This window comes from Podarcis vaucheri, assembly GCF_965113315.1.
Source record: "Podarcis vaucheri genome assembly, chromosome: 9".
Lineage (NCBI taxonomy): Eukaryota > Metazoa > Chordata > Lepidosauria > Squamata > Lacertidae > Podarcis > Podarcis vaucheri.
Genome location: NC_138767.1, coordinates 37,128,402 through 37,148,805, shown reverse-complemented (window position 1 = coordinate 37,148,805; position 20,404 = coordinate 37,128,402). Strand labels below are relative to the sequence as shown.

At 43.1% G+C, this 20,404-nt stretch overlaps 1 long non-coding RNA gene across 1 annotated transcript in view; it reads right to left on the bottom strand.

The window, feature by feature from the left end:
* Positions 1-18,951, bottom strand: part of LOC309540706 — a 44,820-nt gene extending 25,869 nt beyond the window's left edge. Inside the window, exons 1-2 of the long non-coding RNA XR_014223404.1 lie at positions 18,823-18,951; positions 16,358-16,441 (exon numbers count right to left, since the gene is read on the bottom strand). This is a non-coding gene — a long non-coding RNA (uncharacterized lncRNA). The remainder of the gene's footprint in view (positions 1-16,357; positions 16,442-18,822) is intronic.
* Between the last annotated feature and the right edge of the window lie 1,453 nt (positions 18,952-20,404).

Below are 20,404 nucleotides of genomic sequence, written 5' to 3'. Positions count from 1 at the left end.
TCTTATAGAGAGGTCAGAGACTTAACAATTAACTGCTACCTGTAGCATACTTAGGCTCGGAAGTTATGCCCAGGCCAAATAGGGCTCCATGCCTCTGCTCTTGAGAATCTTAGTCTCATAGCAATATTAAAGGAACTCAAAATAGTGCTCCCGCCCAAGGCTAGATTAAAATTTGGCCAACAGCGCTGCACACACCCAAATAAAGCCAACCTTCGGGGGTGCTGTAAACGAAAGTGATTCCAGCTAAGCTGGGAACAGCCCTGACTAGCCCCACAATTTACAACAGGAGAAATGGGGGAAACCTTTTTGCGAAAGAAAGGCAAGCCACAGATACAGGGAGAATCTTCCCACAGGGCAGGGTAAGGGGTGGGGTGGGAAATTGAACAGGAAAAGGGGGAATTAAATTATTTAAGGGACTAAAGAGGATTAAAAGAAGGGGGAAATAAAGAAATGTAACCAGACAATGAGAAGTTTGCATCACTGTCCTCCAGACAGTCCAAGTGCTCCATGTGATCCGATGTCCACAGCGAAAGAGAAAGAGAAAGCTGTGGACCTCGCTTAAATAACCACTGATCCCACCCCTAAATTGGCAACATCAAATTTACCCCAGTAACACCATCCTCCAATCTGCTCCAGGCCCCTTGAATCTAATACTGCCTGGCAACCAAGTGGAGTTTTGTTCGGCCCCATCCGCAACACGTGCTCTCTTTTAGTGAGAACACGCTTTACCCAAAGGAACATAAGTTACATCATGGATTAAAGAAACCAACTATTTATATAATGTAGGCACTTGAACCAAATGTCCATGTAGGTTTGGCTAATATATGATGGTGGCAGCGGTGCATGAAGATGATGCATTTTAGACCCTGGTCTTATGGGGTTATAGAGCTTCTTTAGATGGTCATGTGTATTACCTCAGTACGTCTGTCCTGCTTACTGCTGCAGTTGGGGGCCCTCCTGTTCATTCTGCTGAGTGGGATTCTGGACTTCAACAACAAATCCTGCCCTGATCACACTACTGTGGGTAATAAGCAGGTAAAGTATAACATAGGAGAAACTGCCCCTTTTCATTTGCACTGCACTGCTACATTTCTCCATATATATATAGAGAGAGAGTGTGTGTGTGCTTGAGGAAAAGAAGCCAGACTGAGTCATAATTCAAAGGAAGTGATCATAATGCACTATAAATTTCAAATATATATTTAAGGCTACAATCCTAAAGGGCAGCACCCAAAGCCCTACTGGGCTGTTACCAGCAGAGAAATAGAAGCTGAGTGTTGGTGCGCTGATGACACTTTGCCCCATGACTCCCAAATAATTTAAAAAGAACTACCGTATTTTTCGCTCCATAAGACACACTTTTTCTTCCTAAAAAGTAAGGGGAAATGTCTGTGCATCTTGTGGAGCGAATGCATGGTCCCTGGAGCTGAATTGCCCAGGGGCAAAAAGCAGATCATGCTTTTTTTTAAAAAAAAAGAGGGAAGTGGGTGTTGAAACAAAGTTGTTGATCAGCAAGCGATCGGGAAGCGACATAAGGGACACTAGCAATAAAGGAGGCTGCCTGGGAGGGGGGAGGTAAAGACAGCAAACTTGCAAGAAGAAGAGACAGACTAAAGCAATGAGGAGAGAAATTAGAAGAAAAGGAGGAGCAAAAAACTGCTCCAGCTAAGGAACAGACAGTAAGGCAAACAAGAGGGAAGGGAGTGTTGAAAGAAAGCAGCTGATTGGTAAGCGATTGGGGAAAGAGATAAGGGACGCGATAAAGGAAGCTGCCTGGGAGAGGGGAGGTAAAAGCCCATGGATCCTCAGGGTTTTTACATTGGGTCACCTCAAATTCACTATCAGATCACAAAACATGTCCATGGCTACAGCCTGCACCAAAAAAAATCACGCACCCACTTTTGCCTGGGGGGCCACAATGGCGCAAAAACATGGTTATAAAGCACGGATCCACATGGATCCTCAGGATTTTTGCATTGGGTCACCCCAAATCCACCATCAGATCACATAGCATGTCCATGGCTATAGTCTGCACCAAAAAAATCATGCACCCACTGTTGCCTGGGGCCGCAATGGGGAAAAGGGGGGTTACAAAGCACAGGTCCACATGGATTCTTAGGATTTTTGCATTGGGCTACCCCAAACTCACTGTCAAATCACATGTCTGTGGCCACAGCATGAACCACAAAAATCATACATCCACTGTTTCGTTCAGAATATTTTTTCCCCTTGTTTTCCTCCTCTAAAAACTATGGCCAGGTGCGTCTTATGGAGCGAAAAAAAACACAGTATTTAATAGTTGTTAAACTATTGCAGCAATTTCTTGAGAATGCACACTACTTGCCCCAGAAACATTCAAGGTATTCTCTTCTTCCGTGAGAAACAATAATATCTAATAGTTTAGCTAAGTGGAAATTACAAACCTTTTGTGAAGCTTAACTACAGCTGCTGCAGTGACGTACAAAAAATAAAAATAAAATGTCAGAAATAAGGGCTGGTAAAAACAACAACAACATTGCAGAATCCATTTATATTTATAGATTCAGGAGTATGTTAATGGACGCCAGCAGGGAGGATGTGCATTCCAATGCAATTTTTTAAACAAAAAATCCAACCCAACAGGGAAGCATCCTATGTATGCAATGCAGCTCTCTTCTGAATTAAACTTAAGTCAAGTCAATTTTTATAGGCATGAAGGCCACAGTTATAGCACTTAATTCTCTCTGATCTTCAGACTGTTGAATTTTCCTTCCTGCTGTGCTCTCCTGCAGCTTATTTTTAACAGTTAATTTGTTCGGACATCATTAAAAAGAAAATCCTCTGGCTTCTAGTGGTAATAAGGCACCAAGTTGCCTGTCAAGCTCTTGTAAAAAGCAAGCTCTAGAAAACAACAAGAAGTTTCAGAAATAATGGAATGCTGACCTGTGCTGACAACTGGGAAGTATGAAAAGAGCCACACACCTGGAACTGGCTTCCTTATGCAGCCAGCTCTCCAAACCCGAGGTACCACTATACATACTTAAGGTTCACATGTAAGAGGCTCATTTATACAGTGGTACATCGGGTTAAGTACTTAATTCGTTCTGGAGCTCCAATCTTAACCTGAAACTGTTCTTAACCTGAAGCACCACTTCAGCTAATGGGGCCTCCTGCTGCTGCCACGCCACCGCCACACGATTTCTGTTCTCATCCTGAAGCAAGGTTCTTAACCTGAGGTAGTATTTCTGGGTTAGCAGAGTCTGTAACCTGAAGTGTCTGTAACCCGATGTACCACTGTATGTTGGGAAAGATTCATGTTCTTATGTAGCTGCATTGTTTTATACAGTCTGGATGCCCCATGATCATATTAAGTAGTAGTGCTCTATGTTATAAAATCAAGCACTGCTAGTTGTTGTTTTTTTGTTTCCCAATGTATTTCTTATCAATAAAGAATTTGGTCTGTTTGGCTTCCTTCCCTCTAGCTTCCTCAGATGCCAACTTATTTTATTAACTAGCATCCTTAAAGTTACACAAAAAGCAAATATAGCTGTGTTGACCCATAAGAAAAATGCCAACAATCTGTATGTGGGCAATATCTTTTCTGGCCAACCAAAATATCACAGAAGCAGCATGCATGCTTTCAAGTTCTCCATAGCTCTTCATCAGGCTAGATCATAAAAATATGAGAGGTGTGTGCTTGGGTGATCTGTGTCTACATCTGGTAAAAATCTTAAGATAGGAGTGTGGGAGGTATCAGGCATTCAAAGGAGGCTCTTTTTAGGTGCTCTGCAGGTGGTCAAGCAGCCCTGCAGCCTCCTGGAAGGTGGAAACACACCATGACAGAGTCTCCATCTCTGGAAATAAAACCACCAGCTGGTACTCAGTTCTGTCTCCATCCTTTGATGAAAGACACGTGTTCCTTGGTTCCTGAAAGATGCTGCTTAATGAATATGGATTTTTAATTTGAGGCAATGAGCTGAATGAATTGCTGTTGACAATTCTTTAAATGCTTTTCCCCCCCACCAGGATCAAATACGCAGAAAAGAAATACATTTGGGGAATACGGCTGAAACTTTTATAGTGCGATCTCATTCATATTTACTCACAGGGAAGTCCTACTGATTTCAATGGGACTTCCTCCCTCCCAAATAAGTGTGCACAGGGTAGCTGATAAATTGTTTTAACATATTTTGATGAACTAAAAAGGTACCCTTGATTGATTGGGTAGCCAGTTTGTAATACAAATAGTTCTAAAACTGCAATTGCCAATCTTCTGCCTTTCTTTAAAGCAGGGGTCAGCAACCTTTTTCTCACCCTGCAGAAGGTCCTCCAAAGAAATTGGCAGGAGGGAAATAAGGTGGTGCTTTTAAACTCGTGGTATATTGCATTGCATTTTATCAGCTGTGCACTTGCATTGAACTTTGAGAATTAGTATCTTGTTCCAGTTTCTTGGCTACTCCTCTGCATGGCAGAATGAGATCTTTGTGGCTGAATGCTGATACGTCATTGAATTTATGATGGTATTGACTATGACAAACAGCTTTCGAGAGAGAGCAAAGAAAACTGAAAATATACTTAATATATATTACCACTTACTCCAGCTCCAGCACACTCCCACTGCTAGTGTTAAAGCCAGGGAGGCTTGCTGGCACCTTCATTCCATCTCTTTAGGCACCAGGTGAAAATGTTTCTCTATAATCAAGCCTTTGGCTGATTAAACAATCTATGGCCTTTCAAGTGTGTTTGTGGGTTGGGGAGGTAATGATTTGCTTTTGTGTTTTTGTTATGTGTTTTGTGTTCATATTTTGTATTTTTATGTTGTGAATTGCAACGTGATCTGTGGATGAAGGGCAGTATACAAATTTAATAAATAATAATAAAATAAAGTCAAATACATATGGCATTAGCCACAATCAATTTGTATCCCGTAGAAATACGCCTGTTTGACAGACTTCTAAAACCTACTTCTATTTGATTAGAAAATGGAAGTTACAATTAAGCTGACGTTTGTACAGTTCAGACGAGCAAGTACAGGGGACACCTTCAGTGAATTGGAACTCGGCGCAAGGGATACAAGTTAGGTAATGGGCATTGAGTGAGGACATCCCTGCTCCCTCTCTGGTCTGCATAGCAACACAAGAATGAGACACAGTGGGGCAAAATAACTTCAATGTATTTCAAGCATCTATTGTGTACACTTAGTTCATACTAGAAGAGAAAATAATCTGCACCACATTGCTGCATTGGTTCAATGACATTTACTTTGTATGCTTTGACAAGTAATGTTGATTCATCACTGCTTTAATTGAGTGCACTACAAAAGTAAAATTTTGGCTTTCAAAGTCAACAATTTATTCTCTGCATTATCCCACTTTATCACAACTGTCAACGTTCAGATTGATCCCGGTTAGCATAACTACTCCATGAATGCATGACATGCTTTCTAAACGTCTAACTGTGCAATGCAAATCCCAGATCTGCCAGAGTTCCAGTTTTGGTTCCAGCGCATCTAGGCCTGTCTTGGCTCAGCTTGGTCTACACAGATTCAAATGTCCCCCTCCCACTCCACTGGCTCAGCGGGTGTAACTTCAGCCAACATAAACTCCTTAAAAGGGGGTTTGGCAGGCTGCGGCAGAGGCAGGAATGCAGAAGGAGAGACATGCCAATTCCAAACCTCCTTAAGCTCATTCACATAGCTTGGAAACTTGGCAAAAGTTATGCTGGCAAAAATAGTGGTGAAAATCAGAGTTCCTCACAGAAATCAATGTGATGTGCTCAATTCTGAAAATTCAAGGCCCAAGTCTACCTGCTGGACACACTCTCACTGGTCAGAAAGAGCACTCTGGTTATAGAACAACTCCCAGCCAATCAGAGGAAAACACCACCAAGCTATAAGCTGAGCACTATCCAGCCTCCTTTCACATCTTGCTTCTTGTGGTGTGGCATGCTGCCATATGAGCGTTGGGGTGGGGGCTCAAAGCAGCTGGGTGAAGGGCACTAGAGAAACACTCCACTTTGAACAAAATGAGGAACAAACAATGTCTTCATGCCAACACTTCTCCCACAAGCTTTGCTCTCTAGCAGAAACTCTGGAGAACCACAGCAGCCAACACCCATGAGGAACATCTGGAAACACAAGGTTGGTCTGGGAGCAGAGGAGGACTCCCCAGGAGGAACCCCATTCCCAGCCCCAAACAGGGCTGACAGCAATGGCAAACAGACTGTCCACTCCACGGTAGTGTCATCCCCAGCTCTCTACACAGCCCTCCATGCCAAGGGCCACACTCAAACCCTGAGTCTGAGTATGTGAACATGCTGTTGCCACAATGACATCCCACGTACCAGCCCCCACAACTGTTTGCTGTGGGCTTCCCTTGCAGGTGAGCAGGCACCATGGCTTGCTGGGCCCAGGGCTGCTCCTGCAACCACCAGTCCTCATTATCACTGCACTTTCATGTTACCTTGCGGAAGCACAGCTACAGTAGTCCAAGCAGAAGATACAAAAACAAGCACCCCAGAGGAGGGACCAAGATCCACCGAGAGGCACACAGACACATTCAGCAAGCTAAGCAGGATTTAACCCCACTTGTCAGATCTTGAATGGCACTTAAATCCTGCTGTGTGGGCTGGATACTGGGAACAGGCACCTGCAGCCAATGCAGTCTTGACACTGGCTGAATTGATACTGATCGCAAGTGATGTCAGCTGATTGGCAGGTAGGTGTGATTTATAGGAAATGACTTTAAGTACCAAGACTGGTCTGTGGGCTAGAGATTTCCCACTCCTGGTTTATGCCATCTCTCATTTATGCACCACCTGCTGAAGACACCCACCACTTGGGGTTGTTTTGCATAACTTATGCCTTAGGAGAACTCACGCTTGTGCATTAGAAGATGGCGACCATCAGGGTGGACCTTGGAAATATGCCGCCCTATACAAAGCCAACATTTGACGCCCTCCCCCCAGGCCTTGCAGTCCCAGCTTAAGCCATAAAAACAAGGCAGCAGGCTTTGGGAGGGAGGTCTGAAGTGCTGGTAGGGTCCCAGAGCCCTCCTACTTCCTTCTCAAAGCCTGGTAAGCACTTTGGGAAGAAGGGCTGGAGGAACCTGTCAGAGCCATCATGCCAACTTTTTGAAGCCAGGCAAGTGCTCACTGGGCTTTGAGAAGGCACCCTCCTCAGCTGCACACCCAACTGCCCCCACACTACTCATGTTGCCCTAAATCTGCCTCTAAATCTGAACTGGGCCACTCTGAAAAGGACGGTGGCACTGTAATCAGGTCAAAAAAACACAAATCCAGTAAATCCTACAGCACAGGTGCAGAACAAGTCTTCTGATAATCAGTCTCTATCAATGTGATCTATATTTGATCTTAGATATTTTTTAATGTACATCAATCCAAGTAAATGGGAACTCCAGAAGGGATGTTAATGTTGGGATTAAACAGTAAAGTATTTATATTCCAGAGGCCTGCTGGATATATTCCAAATGTAGATACTAATAAAGGCAGTCATGAGTTTAATCTCCGCAATGCTAAGCGGAGCAAAGTATATCGGATTTAGCACTAGTCAAGCTACAGAGGATGGGCAAATGAAAAAGTATCATTGTTCCAGGAGTATTTTAAATGCCAATCAGGTTACTATCTCATGAGTAAAAGTTGCATCAGCAAATGTCCTTCAGATCAAAGATGCCCTTTCATTAACCCCAGTGGCTTCAACATATTCCAGCTAGCCACATGGATCAAACCATAATGCAAGTGGCCGCGCAATTATCCAAGCAAAAATAAACCCTGGTGTTCTTATTAGTAATAATGAAATCTCAGTCCTCCTTCTGGGAAGTATTAATGCTTATAGTTCATGCTGTACTGAATCAATTTCCTCCCTTGATGTTGAACTCCGTATGTTAAGGGTGAGTTCCGACTCTCCTCCAGGAACTCCTCTTTAGCTCATTAGAGACTCCTCTCATTCTGCACATGGCAGCACTTTTCCCTCCAGGGAAAGAAAAACCAGGCAGAACTCCTTTCAGACACCCATGTTGCAAGTTATTTTTATGCACTAGCCTGAAGGGGTTTGTGCCAAAGACACAGGAAGCCCACGATGCAATGTCAGCGCTACCATCACAGAGGATTTAGGACAAGAGCTTCAGTTTGAGGTCAAGCAGCACAGGAGCATATATTAGGAATGCCCAAAGGAGCATTAACACAAAAGTCAGGTTGAGAAGTGAAGTATTCAGGTGTAGGGGTGTGTGTGTGTGTGTGTGTGTGTGTGTGTGTGTGTAATGGGGCGTGGGGGAGGATATAATCCCAAACCACACATTCTTTCAAAACTTCTGCAGTCCATTGATTAAAATGGTTTACAACAGAGACTCTAGCAAAGTTTAACTGCCAGTTAGGTCTTTCAAAATACTGTAAGGAGCTCTGGAAACAATTAATCTGTTGTTACATATACAGGCACAGTGTGTTGAAAACTGGGGTGCTCCAACTGGTCAGTCCATGGACATGCTACCTTGCCCCATTGGCCCAAAATCCCACCCGAATTTGAAGTGATTGGCTAGAGTGAGACCCTGGTTGGAAACAAAAGGACAGCCTCAAGTGAAAGTCAAAGCAAAGTCTCTGTATGAAGAAGAGGGTAGAAGAGGGAAGAGCTGGAGGATGGAGGCAGGCGGAGAACATCAAGACAGACAGGGGGGCTTGGGAAGTCTGAGAAAAGCCAGGAGCTGAAATTGGAACGAAGAAGGTCTCTGGGAAAGAGTGGGTGTCCTAAGAGGCAGCCTGCAAGAGAGCTTCGCAGCTCAGAGTCAGCTGGGTTGCTGAGCGCCTGAGGCAGCCAGGTTGTTGGACCAGGGTGAAGGCCGCAGCAGAAGTCCTGGTAGACGTCTATGAGGCTTCAGAACAGTGTTTCCCAACTTGTGGGTCATGAAACCTGTGTCAGGAGCTCGCTGCTCCACCCACTATTTTAAAAAACCCCAACAACTTTGCAGTAGGCTAGTTTCTATACACATGCGACTCCCCTCTAGCCTCCATTCAGACAAACTAGAGTCATTATCAGAGCTAAGGACACATTTCTGCCAGGGCAAAGCAAGGCTAATGAAGGGTGGCCCTGGGAGAATTCTCAGGGGCAGGTAGAGAGGCCTGGGGTCACATTTACGCCCTGGCTGGCCCTGAGGTTCTCTACCTCTGATCTAACAGGATTGAACTCAGGACTTTCTCATGTATGTGCTCCACTACTGAGCTGTAAAAGTTAGCATGAGATCAGTTTTGAATATTCTAATGTATTGAGCATGTGTGTGTGTGTGTGTGTGTGTGTGTGTGTGTGTGGTAACCATGCCACTAGAAGATGGGTTTTTAATTTTCCTGCACCCGTGAATAAAAAAATACTCCTTCTGCTTGAAGAAAAAAAGTTTAATCCCCATTCCCTGAGCAGCAGTCTACAGAGTTAACAAAGCCTGATGAAATATTTGAATTTTGAACACCATTACCCCCATTCCTTCACATTCACTGAGCACATGCCTCAGGTGAATACATGGCTGACAGATCAAATGTAAAACTTGCACTCAGCCGTCAATATTTAATAAATGGCTTAGTCCATGTCCCTTTGCTTTTCCTCTCCAGTGTTCAGTAAATTAAATTGGTATAGTGATATATGTTATAAATAGAATAGAATAAATAGAATAGAAGATTAGCACATAAAACTCAATTCTGTACTCCTTAAAACTAATGTATCATTTGCTAGGCATTAGATTATGCTACAATCAAGACTTCGGCTAAATTTAATTATGCTCTCTTCTGTGTCTAGATATTGACATGTATTTAGTTAAAATGGTGTGAAGTGAAGACATTACTAATGTTAACTCATTTACCAATTTAGCTTTAGTTTTCCTTAGGGTTTAATACTGCTGTATCAGTTCAGTTTAATACAGTGTTACCTTGCCAATAGAATTATGGGTTGATCCTATATTTCCTGTTCAGAAGCAGCTTTGGGCATTCACTTATTTGTTGTATTCAAAGGACCGGTTAGAAATAAGAATGAGGATGAGAATTAAGCTTTATAGATGTGTCATTTAGTATTTTGATCCCTTCCTTGTGTATGGCTGCAAGCAGACTCATCTTCCTATTAGTATTCCCCTTGTCCTTTCTGTCTACTATAAGCCCTGAGATGTTGTACTATGGAATTAAGTCAGGGCATTTTAAAATTGTGACCTGGATCAAGGGATGATTCTGACCTTTGGTGCTGACCTTTAAAGCCCTAAATGGCCTCGGCCCAGTATACCTGAAGGAGCATCTCCACCCCCATTGTTCTGCCCGGACACTGAGGTCCAGCACCAAGGGCCTTCTGGCGGTTCCCTCACTGCTAGAAGTGAGGTTACAGGGAACCAGACAGAGGGCCTTCTTGGTAGTGGCGCCCACCCTGTGGAACACCTTCCCATCAGATGTCAAAGAAATAAAGAACAATCTGACTTTTAGAAGACATCTGAAGGCAGTCCTGTTTTAGGGAAATTTTTAATGTTTGATGCTTTATCGCTTTTTATCATCATCATCATCATTATTATTATTATCATTAAAATTTTGTTGGGAGCTGCCCAGAGCCAGATGGGCGGAGTATAAATAATAAATTGTTGTTGTTGTTAAGACACAAGCAGATCAATCAATCTTAAGTGACTTTTGATTACATTACTGCTCATTGCTTTCCATTGCCTTCTGGATTGTACAATCCTATATTTGACCTCATCTCTGCAGGTCTTTTCATAATCTAGAGCAGAGATGGGTAACCTGTACCCTTCCAGACATTGTTGGACTCCATCAGACCAAGCCAGTATGGCCATTGGTCAGGGATTACGAGAGTGGCAGTCCAGCAACATCTGGAAGGCCACAGGTGCCTCACCCCTTGTCTACAGCATGCGTCAGGAAATAATATGAACAACCCAACTAGAACCTGGACAAAGCCATGTCTCCACTGCAGCACCAGAAGTCATTTAGGATGTCTGCACTTTGAATTTAAAACAATCTTAAATCTGTTTCATTATCACCCATGGCAGACAAGGAAACATGGGAACTGTAGGGCTGTAATGATATATAGTATGGTGCAGTGGCTAAAGTGTTGGACTAGGACTGGAAGGTTCAAATCTCCACTGAGCACACCAGGAACTCACCAGATGGTTACAAATCATGGTTTAAGGTCACATGCCACAGAGTGTTTCAAGCTAAGGTTTAGTCACTGCTAGGGACCCCAGTTAGATTTTCCAGGTCAAATAAAGCAATGCTTGTCTGAGTTCAGATTTTATAAAAAAGACACTAAACACCATTTTGTGGAGCTGCTGACTAAGTAGTTTTGTTACAGATCCAGTCACTTTTGAAAGCATGACTGCCTGGGTTTTATCAAAGAAGTAAGCTTCTGTTTGCAATTTATAGAAGCCCTTGAAAATACATGCAGTTTTTAAAGGGTCAAGACAAGAAAACCTGTTCAAAGGGGGGGGGGACAAGACTCCTTGTGCTCTGCTCCCCCTTCCTCCTATCCCGTGACCTGTATTGAGGGTTCTCCTGTTCCTCCAGAACAGATTTGGTGCAGAGCTGGAGGGAAGCCCCATTGCACCAGCAGGAGCTCTTGCGCTAGTTATCTCCCGCTTGGACTACTGCAATGCACTCTACGTGGGGCTACCTTTGAAGGTGACCCGGAAACTACAAGTAATCGAGAATGCAGCAGCCAGACTGGTGACTGGGAGCGGCCGCCAGGACCACATAACACCGGTCTTGAAAGACCTACATTGGCTCCCAGTACGTTTCTGAGCACAATTCAAAGTGTTGGTGCTGACCTTTAAAGCCCTAAATGGCCTCGGTCCAGTATACCTGAAGGAGCGTCTCCACTTCCATCGTTCTACCCGGACACTGAGGTCCAGCACCGAGGGCCTTCTGGCGGTTACCTCACTGCGAGAAGCCAAGTTACAAAGAACCAGGCAGAGGGCCTTCTCGGTAGTGGCGCCCTCCCTGTGGAACGCCCTCCCACCAGATGTCAAAGAGAACAACAATTACCAGACTTTTAGAAGACATCTGAAGGAGGCAGCCCTGTTTAGGGAAGCTTTTAATATTTGATGTATCACAGTATTTTAATATTCTTTTGGAAGCCGCCCAGAGTGGCTGGGGAAACCCAGCCAGATGGGCGGGGTATAAATAATATATTATTATTATTATTATTATTATTATTATTATTATTATTATTATTATTATTATTCTGGCTTCCACTAGTGCATTGAGTTAGTTGAATCCAAGCCGATATTCAGTTTGCACTTTAATACAAGCCTACCTAACTCAAACATTTCAGAACAATATGTATACCAAAACACAGATATCCTTTGAAATTGGCACTTCTCGAAATGTTGCGATGCACTTATCCAATCTAAGAACTGTGTACAAAAATGCATATTAGAGGGAAAGGTGCACTAAAACGGTGGCAAATCTTCGTGGGCAGTTTAAAACTGCTGTGTAAAGCTGATGAACTGAACTTATGATTTGAAAAATGAAAAACTGAGAAAACAAGATGGAAGCATCCATCCCAAGCTTTCATCAGGAGTGAGAATAGTTTCTCCTAACTTAATTTTATTTGCAAACATTCAAATTTATATTATATAATTAGACTTTTTCCAACTCTGGATGCTGCTGGATTTATGAATTTTAAATTTTAAATTTTGTTTTGCTTTATTTATTTGTTGACCCATCCTTCAGCAGTTTCCTAAGAAGTTTTCTAAGAAGTTTACAAAAAGTTAAAATTACAAAAGAAAACAAAGCAAAGATAACTCAAGAACATTAAATATAAAAAGAGCATTATGAAAGCAGTCAACAGAATTAGAAACAATCAGCACCAAGGAGCATAAAACTAATGTACAGGATCCAATGAAAAATCAAAAATAGGAAAGAATTAATTTGCCTTAACATTATTTGAGAAGACTAATGATTTCCAATATTTTCTTGAATTAGTCTGCAGGCTACATGAATATGCACAAATAATTTGAAAATTCACAAACTCTAAATTACAGTACATTCAAATAATTTAACAATAAGAGCTGCATTATCAAATAGTCCCTTGTCTTTTAACTTCAAAAGCAGTGTTTGAAACTCAGGAACTTGAATTCTAATGCTGCTGCTACTGCTGTTTAAATGCTTGTAATTTCATGAATTTGTATTACACTTTATTTCAGAGCTCATTTTTGCTGTGCTTATAGTGCTATCCTGTGCATATCCACTCAGATGTAATCTCCATTGGATTCAATAGGAAAGGTTTTTCTAGGGTTGCCTTTATTATCAGTTTAGTTCACATGTAACATTTTCAGTCTGGAAACCCATGGTTTAAGTGTTGTGTCCTCAATGCCCCTGGTGGACCGCTAGCACCTCTTCAGTAGCAGCTGCTGCTCCTCCCTGTCCTTTGAGGAGGAGGCCACCTTTTCCTCCTTCGGAGACCCGAGTTATCTGCCCCCCAAGGGGGTCCAAAAGGCCCAGAGGAAGGAAAAGGCCCCCGCTTCCCCCTCCGAGGACTCCGATTTCCTGCCCCCCACCAGGAAGGCCGGCTGCACAAAAAGCCCCCCAGCAGGAAGGGCATGGCCAAGAAAAAGGGGAAGGGGGCCAAGGAGAACAAGGCCCCGCAAGGAGAGTTCGGGGGCCGGCCTGCTGCCGCCAACCCCTTTGTGCCCCCCACCCCACTGTGCAGGAACGTCACTCAGTGCCACCAGAAGCCTGTCCAGAGAGGGCTGAGTATACGGTTCCCGTTGCTGTTGAGCACCCCCGAGCTGCCGCGGCTGGTGAAAAGGGATTTGGAGGAAGAGGGAGGTGAGGAGGGCGTCCTGCGGGGCAGCAGCCCTGTCTCTTACGCCTGCTGCTTTCATCCCGATGATCTGCAGGAAGTGTTGCAAGAGGACTGCTGTGGTGGCGGCAGCGCTGGCCTCTCTGAGCTGAGCTCAATGAAGATGGATGGGGATGCCAGGGAGATGGGAGGCAGCTTGGAGCTCTTCACCCTGGAGGATGTCCCGAGTCTACAGCGGAAGTCTGTGCACGAGGATTCCCAGGCTGAACCTCTGCCCATGACGTTATTTCAGCCGCACTGCAGCAGCTCACCCCACACGCTGCTCGAAAGCAGCTCTGCCTTGCAGTCTTGCAATTCCTGCAGTGAGACGGGAGCATCTTTGCAAAATAGGGAAGGGCTCACAATTTCGCCGGGGTGTTATGTGGTCAGCCCCGGTCATCTTCAAAGCCCAGGTGCAGATCATGGCTAGAGCCTCCCAGTGTCACCAAAAGAGCCTCTTTCGGGTGTTTTCCAGCTACAAGGCAATTTGCATGATGACTATGAAGCAGAAATGAAAACCAGATTCGTAGACATATCTTAAATTGCAGGGACACAAGGACGATGCTCATTTTCAGTGCAGCAAATGGACTGAGCCATTGTCTTGATATTATTTTTTGTAAAATTTGCATTGATTTTAAAATTTATAAGACACTTTTTGGATGGGAAGATGGGCTAAAAAACATGAAATAAAAGAAAACAATTTGCATAGCTGTGCCCTGCTTGTCTCATGCAGTAAGGCTTCCACAGTAGCTTCTTCTTGCAGCATAACAGCTACCATCCAAGGTCAGATTCAGCTCTGTATATCCTTGGGAACTCTTCTCCATTGGCCTCTGCTCTGTCCTCTTAACTCTTTGTTTCTGTTTGCCCAGAGAGAGCTTTGTTTCTACCTATTTCTACAGAGGTATCATTGACTGTCTCTTCTCTAGCTCATTTACAGATCAATACACACTGCGCGATGTGCTGTATAGCTCGGTAACCTTCAGAGACCAGCTAATGGCAATGGTGGAGAGCTGCTTCTCTTAGCCGTAAACTATAAGAAAGTCAAGATTTACTGTTTGTCCTAGTCAGGAGGGAATGGAATTTCAGAGCAGCCTCTTGAGCTATTTTACTGTGTAGAAATAAGGCTGCAGGATCCAGCAAAGGCTGCTACAGCAAGAGAAATACTTGTTTGCTGAGGTAAAGAGAAGAAGGGGGGAATTACTGCTACTGCTATTAAAAAATACTAATACATAGGAGATTCTAGCACAAAACTGGCACAGCCATGGCTCAAGAGTACCTAGAGACTTGCCTCACCTCTTGACTTCATCATGAGATATGCGGTATTTCCTACAGTGACTGTCCTCTCTTTACTTTCATAGAGTTCATGCCACAGGCACTTATCATAATTATAATTTTTGGCTCCCGCTAACGATAGAATTCCCCCCCATCACCTTCTGATATATTATTTGCACCCTAGACTATGAGAAACAATTACTTTCCTCCAGAACTCTCATTTCCATCCCCCTTCTTGCCTACAACATAGTAGCTAATTTTACACCAAGGACCTAATTACTTCAGCTCTCCTGGCATTTTTCTTCTGCTCTTCAAGTCATAAAGCCCATGTTGCTGTGTCTGAAGTCCTCATTAGATGGAGCTTCAGAAAACTTGCCTTGTGAGCAGCCACTAAAAAAAATTTGTATCTGACAAAAGCAGCCCCAATTCTGTAATCTGGTATGATCATCCTTAAGGCTTAAACAGATCTATGCTATGATGATTAGTTTATCATGCGGGTAAGTAGCTCTCATACACATATTATTTTTGCAAGGTTTTTGCTTGCAAATGGTGGGCTGGGGCAGTTCTGTTGCACAGAAATTCTTCATGTAAGAAGCACAAAATCCTGGTGGTGGTGGCTGATGGTGGTGTGCAGGTGTTGCATTTGCCACAATAGGGCCTAAATCGGGACTGGAGAACCTGTGGCCCTCCATATGTTCTTGAGCCCAACTCCTATCAGCTACAGCCAGCATGGCTGATAGCTAGAGACGGTAAAACATGGTAGACCAAAACTGAGTCACTTTATGACTCCAAGAGCAAAGTAGAAATCAGGTGACCAGCAGCAGCAATGGAAAACAGAAGAGGTTTAACACAAGAACAGGCCTTTTCTGTGGTGGCTGTGGAATGCTCTCCCAGGGAGGCTGGCACCAGCATAAAATGTTTGTAACCTGGCCTTTAGCTGATAGAACATTCTATGGCCTTTTTAATGTGTTTGTGAGAGTGGTGCTATTGGCTTGTGTTTGTTTTTGTTTTATTATGTATTTTATGTTCTAATTTTGGATTTTTATGTTGTGAACCACCCTGTGATCCTTGGATGAAGGACAGTATACAGTTTGAATAAATAATGATGATGTTAAAAACAAACAAACAAAATCCACAAACAGATCCTCAAATATTATAAAATGGTTAGGAGCTTTCAGTGACCCTCCCTTCCAAACAGTGACAGACCTTGGCCTCTCAAATTTCAGTGGCGCCCCATGCGACACCAAAATCTGGCGTGCACCCCCCCCCCCCACTTCCTACCTTCTGTTGGACTTCATAGTTGCGCCACCTGCTACAGCAACCCAGAAGCTCTGTGCCCAGTGCAACTGAATCAGTCATGGTCTCCTAGAACCAAAGGAATTGAAAACTTAATTAAGACTGCATCCCTCAAACATCTCTCAGTTAGCATAATGGAGCACATGCAACAAGCCTATAACCTGAAAATGGGGCTGCAACTTAAAAGAAAAATCATTGTGGCATTTGGCTCTTTTTATATCATTATTCTGAGAAGTGAGCAGAAGACGATCCTCTCTCTATCTAAAGTATATATCATACATACAGAGAACATTTTGCAATCTATTCTTAGGCTTTCTCGTATCTTACCAAGGCCCTTTCATAAGCATACGATTCCTCTCTCTACAGGTATATTCACTCCCTAAGGGATTGAAGGCGTGTGGAGTGATTCTTTGACAATGATGATGTGGGTCTTTGGGAAGCAGCCTGTCAAAACAGTTCTTCACCTTAGCAACTGTTGTCTTTACAGTGGAAGGCTGTTGAGCCTTGTAATGTCAAACTCCACTTTGTTCCCTCCAGTCTTACATTTTCAGTATCAGCAACTCTTTTGCTTAAGGGCTGATTTTCCATTAGTCTATTCCTACCCCCAGTGAGGTTTTTTTTGTTATGATTTCCAGTATATAATGTTGTGCTTAATTAATTTACTTTCTCTTTCTCTCTCTCTCTCATTAGTATTTGTATTGGCTGTTAACTTTAATGGTTCCTTCAGAGCCAAGTATCTTAAGGTCTGGCCTAAAAACCCAGAGCTAAACTGGGAACTTTTGCAAATGCTGAGAGCCTGCCACTCTAAAAACCCTCACACAGTTAGACTGTTTTCCTGGCTAAGTGATGGGTGGCTACTGATCTAAAGTGCCTGTTGGATCCAGATAAGGGGAGTCCAAAATGTCTTTGGTTTGTGGCTATCTCAGAGCAGTTACAGTCTTCAAAGCATAGCTGTATTTTAAAGATGACACTGGTGGGAATGCAAGGAATATAAAATGGTCGCTGGAATTCTTCCCCTTAAAGCAGGCAGCACAAATATCCTGCAAAAGGTTTTGGTGAGCCCAGCCATAATCATTCACCCAAGGCTTGCTCCTGCACGTCAGATACTTATGCATAGAATAGAAAAAGACTGGCAGCTGTTTTGGATTCCTGGAATGATTAACCAGGAGGATTTGCTACAGCAACCAAAGTTTCGCAACTTTTCTTCTGAATTGCATAAGAAAATATGGAAGAGCCAACACTCTGCTTCTGTTTATTTTCTGGAAGCTGCAGAACATCCCTTATAATGAAAATACTGGTGTACTTTAGGGCAGGAGTCACCAACCTTTGAACACCAGTGGGTGCATCTGGAACCTGTGCTGGGGGTCTGCTGTTGGGGGTATGGCATAACACAAAATGGCTGTCACGTCTCTTTTATATGAGCAGAAAGATGGACAGGACCACAAAATGGTTCAAGTATGCCCCTGCTATACAATGGGAGAAAGCCACGCTGGCTCAGGGAGAGAAACTATTTGCATCTCTCTCCACTGTTCAGAATGGGAGGAATGGAGGGAAAGTGCCAATGAAATGTGGGCTTGTTTAAGGAAAAATTGTTCAACATAGGACAAGCCAAGTCAGTGCAATCAGAAACTAAACAGGGAAAGCAAATAGTCAGCATGTTTACTGAAACCTTTTGCATGTACTATAGTATGTATGTATTGGAAGGCACTGTGGTGCCCCAGGGCTCCATGGCAACCCCTACTATTGGTAAAATTTTATTCTCAGCTGTGGAAGAATTAGGTCTAAGATTAAGAACACTGAATTTCATCAGCAAATATTTGATACTATGTTAGAAAGATAATTTTATCCTGTAATCTGCTCTTGCTCCTATCTTTATTCCACTGAATCAAAATGCATGCTGAAATCTATTGCATATACTGGTAGTTAGTAAGAAATGCTAATAAGCTAATAAGCGCAGGCTATCAGCAGACCACTTGGTCCCAAACAATGTGCGTCTGATTAAAGAATGTATACTTTATGTACCGCATAAAATGACAAAAGGGCCTGCCATCTCTGTGGCTAGTTCCCTGCTGCTGAAACATTTAAAGACTTGTGACTTAACCATTTTACTGTTCAGATTAGTTCTTTGTTTGCCTTTAAAAAAAATGTTACTTTGGGAAAGACTCCCACTTAAAATATATATGTACACTTTTTTGGCCTTTTATAATTTCCTTGAAGCTGTTAGTTAACCACACTGGCCTTATCTGAGACTTGTTAATTTCCTCTCCCGTTTGTAGTATATGTTTTTATTTGAGCTACTATTATAGTGTTTTTAAAATGCTCCCAAATTGCCTGAAGGGATTTTATGCCTCTTTCCAACTTCAGCTTGCCTTTAAGTAATCCCTTTATTTATTCCCTCATACTAAATCAAATGTGACCACATTAGACTTACAAGTTAATTTTCTACTTACATGTGTTGATATAAAAATGTTGTCCTCACTCTTCCTAAGTAAACAATTGCATCCCTAGCCAGTTCCTGGACATTGAATCCAGATTACATAGAAAACTACCAGATGCTTGGCCAGACTATTTGTCCTTCTAGCTCAGGTGTGGGCAACCTTGCTGACCTTTAACTTCCACCACCATTGGCCATGCTTGCTGGGGCTGATGGGAGTTGTAGTTCAGCAACATGTGGAGGGCCAAAGGTTCTACACACCTGCTGGCCATCAGCAGCAATCAAGGATCTCAAGCACAGGCCTTTCACATTACCTGTTAAGTGCTCCTTTTCCTGGTCAATGCCAGCAAATGGATCCAGTTGTTTTCCTAAGGAAATCAGAGAACTACATAGTGGGGTGTGCCAGTCACTTGCACATGTAACATTTACCACTGCCACGCACCTGTGTCTTTTCTTTATGTGTGTGTGCTCAGAAAGAACATATGTAAACCCACACAGCATTAGGTGATGTGGGGGGGGGAGTCTAGTGTATTAGGAACTGCACAGCACGAAGGGGGTGTGCTTATTATCCTCTTAGAGTGCAGTGAAGTTGTGGGGGGAGGGAGCCACCTCTACAGATCAGCACAATTTCAATTTGTTTGTGTTTGGGTACACACCAGGGGGAAACTAGCCTGGGAAACTTTGTCTGGAATGTTAGGCAGACTTTTTAACTCCTTCCTTTATTCAGCCACTGATTCGGAATTGCCCCCAAATTCCCATTAGGTCCACACGAAAGCAGCACAATTTGCATAGAACTGTGCATTGGGAAATGCCTGCTGGACTGGAGCCTTCTGCATGCAAACCACCTGTTCTACCACTGAGCAATAGGCCTTTGCCAAAGCTTCGGTCTCTGGGATTTCCCAGTTTGCAGGTGGGGTGAGAGAGCTATGTTAGGAATGAATAGCATTTGGTACAAAACCCGCCACTAACCGTGTCTCTCAGAGAAATGGAGTAGCAGCCATTGTTGATTTCTTGATTTGTGAGGGCTGGTTTGAATTCCGAAATTTCACAAACAAATGCTGAAGAGTTTTCTGAAATATCCCCATAGAATCAACAACATTCAAGCAGCACAAAGCTTTTCATTGACGGCCTTTAGATGCTCCCTATGTTTTCATACCGCCATGTGGGAGAATTATAATATTATTCTTGTTGGCAATTTTAACATCATTGTTCTGTCTTCTTGCTTCATTGCTTTTATTATATGCTGGTCTGTCACAGTTTAGATAAAATACTATTCCTACTACATGGGCTGATGGAGCATGCTGTGAAAATGTATCCTTTGTGCTGTGGTTTTGGTGTGTTTTTTAATGTATGGAAACATTTCAGGCACTTATTTTTTCCAGTGCCTACATTTCTGTTTGTCTTTGCTGTTTGTTTTGCAAAATTAAGTGCTCTTTGGTTGACTTTTGTTGCCTTATCCTGGGAATCACTTTTCTAGATGATCCAAAACTATGATTTTGCAGCTGTCACAGAGTCTGCCTGTTGATTTAAAAAGCCAGATGCAAACAATCAACGAAGTGAACATTCCCCACAGTGGTTGCTTATTCTCAGCTGGCAAC